The sequence below is a fragment of the Dermacentor silvarum genome, chromosome 1 (genome assembly GCF_013339745.2).
Source record: "Dermacentor silvarum isolate Dsil-2018 chromosome 1, BIME_Dsil_1.4, whole genome shotgun sequence".
In the NCBI taxonomy this organism is placed as follows: Eukaryota; Metazoa; Arthropoda; class Arachnida; order Ixodida; family Ixodidae; genus Dermacentor; species Dermacentor silvarum.
In genome coordinates this window covers 46,429,053-46,434,414 of record NC_051154.1, presented here as the reverse complement: position 1 = coordinate 46,434,414, position 5,362 = coordinate 46,429,053, and positions in this window count along the sequence as shown.

Below are 5,362 nucleotides of genomic sequence, written 5' to 3'. Positions count from 1 at the left end.
GTTTTGCTGCAACTTTTTCCCACTGGACAGCTATAGTGTAAGGCCCCTCTATACATGTTTTCGCCGACCTGGTTAAGTACCGCCAACCTACCCTCCTCTGCATTCCTCTCTCGCTCATCCCCTCAGTGGCCGGTGTTAAGCGCACTGTCACAGCTTCTGGTTCCAAGCAGAAGCGATGTCACTGCCGTCTGCTACTGCTGCATAGAGGACCAAGTGCACAAGCAAGAATTCAGGAACTGGAAATCCCGGAAGCGGAACAGAAACCCTGGAAGCTGAAAGTGCAGAAGCGGAACTGGTGCGAATGATGACTTGGGAAACAGCTGTGCACATCAAAGGTTGGCACTACTTGGCAAAAGCGGTGGTGGCACGTGGATAGAATCTTTAGTCCAGTGAAGCTCTTTTGAGCTTTTGGGGCCAATTCGGCCTCCCCAACCTGCCCCCTTTTTATTATTATTATTAGTAGTAGTAGAATTTTTTTATAAGCAAAGGTTTTAAAAATTCTTAGCTGGTGTAAGAAAATTTCATGAGTGACCAAAATGTGGTTCGTGAATGGAAAAAAAATCAAGTTTGTTCTTCTTGTGCATCACCTCTGAGCTTGCTTGCATGAATGCTGAATTGTGCATTCATGTGCAAGCACTTAATTACTGTCACATATTCAGTGGTTACATTCCCAGCATAAAATTGAATCTTGAGCAATTTTCGAAATATTTAAATGAAGACGTGTCTCTCATAAAGCCAGTTCTTTCAGCATCATTATAACAGCTGTCAAAGATTTCAAATTTAAGAAACGTTTAAGCAAGATTCACAATGTTTGCAAATGTGATCTCCACACCAGATCTGTAAAGAATTCTTTAAGTACAAGAATAAATCAAATATTTTATGTGCATTGTAATGGGAGACGACAGTCATTCCAGAAATGTCCCTGGTGTTAATACTGTAAAAAACAACGAAAGGTGCAACATGACCACACACAGGCGCCACCAGCAACCAACCTCCGAGTCATCAGCACCTTTTTGTTATCGAATGTGTAGCACATTAGACGGTGCTAAGTAGAAGTTGGGCACCTACACCTCTTGTCATTGCTCCTTAAATGCTCATGTGTGTGGCACAATTCAGTAATGCATGGAACTGGCAGTGGCCTTTTTTTTTTTTTTTTTTTTTTTTTTTGTAAGATTCCAAAACCAAGCACCTGCCACAATAGCTTAGTAGATATGGCATTTTGCTGCTAAGCAAGATGTAGCAGGCTTCTTGGCCACTGCGGCCACATTTAGATATATATATATATAGAATGCTTGTATATAGATATATGTATTAGATATATATAGAATGTTTCTCCATTATGGCTTTTCCAGGTCCAACAGGAAGTGTACCTGGAAAAGCCCTAATGGAGAAACAAGGAATTAAATATATTTCATACTCTCTGCCGATCCCCAGCATAGTGCAGGATGTAGAAGTGTTAGGTAGGGTAAAGTGCAGTAACCATAGGTTAGTGAGGTCTAGGATTTCTGTCAAATTGAAGGGAGAAAATAAAAATAAACAGGCCAACTTAGACGCAGTAAGGGTAAAAGCAGACTAATTCAGGCTGGTGCTCGCAAACAAATATGCAGCTTTAGAACAGGAAGATGAAGACAACATAGAGGTAATGAATGAAACCGTAACTAGGCTGATCTCAGAAGCAGCAATTGAAGTGGGAGGTAAGGCACCAAGGCAACCTGTAGGTAAGCTCTCCCATGTAACAAAGGACCTAATAAAGAAACGACAAAACATGAAAGTGTCAAATTTGAGAGATCGTATAGAATTTGCTGAACTGTCAAAACTGATAAACAAGGAGAAAGTTAGGGATATCCGAAATTATAGCAAGGAAAATATTGAGGAAGCAGTAAAATATGGATGCAGCATGAAATCAGTGAAGAAAACTTTGCATAGGACAAGGCAAAATGTATGCACTTAAGGATAAGCAGGGTAATATCAGCAATTTCTATGAAATAGTAAAAGCAGCGGAAGAATTCTATACTGACCTGTACAGTACCCTGAGCAACCAAGCTACTTTCATTTGATGTAGTGATGAACAGGATACAGAGGCTCCTTCTATAACTAGCGATGAAGTTAGAAGGGCCTTGAAAGACACGACCAGGGGAAAAGCTGCTGGAGAAGATGGAATAACAGTAGATTTCATCAAAGATGAAGGAGATATCATGTTTGAAAAGCTTGCAGCCCTTTATATGCAATGCCTCATGACTTCAAGTGTACCAGAAAGCTGGAAGAACACCAACATTATACTCATCCATAAGAAGGGGGACGTTGAAGATTTGAAGAACTATAGACCCATTAGCTTGCTTTCAGTATTGTATAAAATATTCACCAAGATAATTTCCAATAGAATCAGGGCAACACTTCAGCCAAGCAAGAGAACAGGCTGGCTTCAGGAAGGGATATTCTATGATGGATCATATCCATGTTATCAATCAGGCAATCAAGAAATCTGCAGAGTACAATCAACCTCTCTATATGGCTTTCATAGAATATGAAAAGGTATTTGATTCAGTAGAGATACCAGTAGTCATAGAGGCATTGCGTAATCAAGGAGTACAGGGCCATACGTGAATATCTTGGCAAATATCTACAAGGATTCCACAGCTACATTGGTTCTCCACAAGAAAAGTAGAAAGTTACCTATCAAGAAAGGGGTCAGGCAAGGAGACACAATCTCTCCAATGCTATTCACTGCATGCTTAGAAGTATTCAAGCTCTTAGACTCAACGGCGAATATCTCGGTAACCTTCGGTTTGCAGATGACATTGTCCTATTTAGCAACAATGGGGACAAATTACAACAAATAATTGAGGACCTTAACCGAGAAAGTGTAAGAGTGGGGTTGAAGATTAATATGCAAAAGACAAAGATAATGTTCAATAGCCTGGCAAGGGAACAAGAATTCAGGATTGCCAGTCAGCCTCTAGAGTCGGTAAAGGAGTACATTTATCTAGGTCAGTTACTCACATCAGAAATTTACAGAAGAATAAAATTGGGTTGGAGTACATACGGCAGGCATTACCAAATCTGACTGGGAGCTTAATACTGTCGTTGAAAAGAAAAGTGTACAGTAATTGCATTCTACGGGTGCTAGCATACGGGGCAGAAACTTGGAAGTTAACAAAGAAGCTCGAGAACAAGTTGAGGACCGCAAAAAGAGCAATGGAACGAAAAATGTTAGGCCTAACGTTAAGAGACAGCAAGAGAGCGGTGTGGATTGGAAAACAAACGGGGATAACCGATATTCTAGTTGACATTAAGCGAAATAAATGGAGCTGGGCAGGCCATGTAATGCGTAGGATGGATAACAGGTGGACCATTAGAGTTACAGAATGGATACCAAGGGAAGGGAAGTGCAGTCAAGGACGTCAAAAAATTAGGTGGGGTGATGAAGTTAGGAAATTTGCAGGCGCAAGTTGGAATCGGCTAGCGCAAGACAGGGGTAATTGGAGATCGCAGGGAGAGGCCTTCGTCCTGCAGTGGACATACATATAGGCTGATGATGATGATAGAATGCAAAAATGCTTGTGTGCTGTGCTTTGGGTGCACATTAAAGAATAGGAGATGGTCAGAATAATCTAGTTAAACCTCATCAATTCATAATTGTGTGCCATAGTCGCGGATTAAGAAACCTTTAGGATTGGAAACTCTGCCAGTTGCGGCGACCAGAAAATGTCACAAGCCCGCGGAGCCACATTTGCTGGCGGCCGAGAAAGAAATTATCGCCGTCTTGATTGCCAAGGCAACCGGTCACGTGTGTTGCTCCCGTTCGGCCGCGCGCATCACAAGTTCTACTGAGGGCACTCACGCGTTCACCTGCGTCCCATCTTAGGCTAGCAAACTCCGAACAAGGTTACACGTGTAACCTTGTTCGGAATTTGCTAGCCTAGTATTACGGCCCTCGAACAGACACCGACAAGAACAGTTGCTGTTTGACTTAAATGCCCACAAAAACAACATTACGGCGTACACGCTGAAGCGAACCCCCGTGTCGTCTGCTTGGCGTCTGCTTTGAGCGGGAGACACGGGCGCCGCCGAGTAGAACGCGCCCGAGCCGAGCTTCTGCTTTTTTTTTTTTTTTTTTTTTTTTTTTTTTTTTTTTTTTTTGCGATAGCAATTAAATGGACACTTCAACCGGATTTCTGCCGTCGCCGTGAGGTTCCGTATAGATTCCAAGGGCGATAAAATTGTCGCCGCGCGCCGTATGCGCAAGCAAAAGCGCGCGGGGGACGCGCGCAATCACGGAGGGCGAACTCCCCCACGCTCTATATCACGGAGAGCGAACGCTCGGCGGAAAGCAAACGCGACCGTCGCGTGGGAGTATGGGAGGGAGGGAGGCGGGGCGGCGCTGTGCTCCGGCACCAAAGGCGTATCATGCCACTCAATCTCCCACGCGAAAGCCACAAAAGGGGAAGGGGGGGGGGGGGCAGCTTCTCCTCTGCCAACAACTTCTCCTTTGCAGTTTGCCCGCTGCCCGCACCGTCTCTTATCTCCACACGGCTTTGTATGCGCTGTGCATTCGCCGCTCAGTTTCCGTTGAAGCGATAGACCGCGCGAACCTGCGCTTGCTGCCAGCGTTTTGACAGTCGTTGGCTGCGGTCATTCAGTGTGATCTATTCATGTTTGCTTGTGCGCGCTGACACCACAATTGTTAATTCAGTTAGTAAGCCAATGTGTCCAAGTTTATGCAGCCGATAAAACTACTATCCCTACTCCGAATAGCTCTCTACTAATTTGCTATCACAATCGATGCTTCGCCTTTCAGGCGAAACTGCGACTTTTTTTTTTTTTTTTGCTGCTGCTTGCACGGAGGAAGTACCACAGAACAGATGGAAGTACAGTGCCTAGAATGCACTGTAGAGGAAGGAAACTCCTCCATGGGCTACCATGGCTGCTTGCATGACGCAAGCAGTGTTGCCAGGTGGGACGACGCGGCGTAGCCCAAAGTTAGAAAAATTGTCACCCAAATATAGCCAAACACAAAAAGAGAGCAAAATATGTCATAGCGAAATATAGCCATTTTTATTTGCAGTTATATTTATATATACATTTTCATTCAACTACGGCAATCCTTTGTTGCGCAACCCGTTGTAACCAAATGTCCTTGCCGCCGTGATGGTCGACATCAAGCTTGCACACAGAACTTTTTGCATGGAGGAAGGAATTTTTTGGTTGGTCCCGGAAGCACGGCTGCCTGGATCGGCACGCGATCCAGGAGAAGCAAGCACTCTGGAGAAGCAAGCACTCTGCATAATATGCAATTTCCTTGCTTTAGCCAGAGGAATCCAACAGCAAATGAAATGCCTAATAATTATAATAATAATGACAC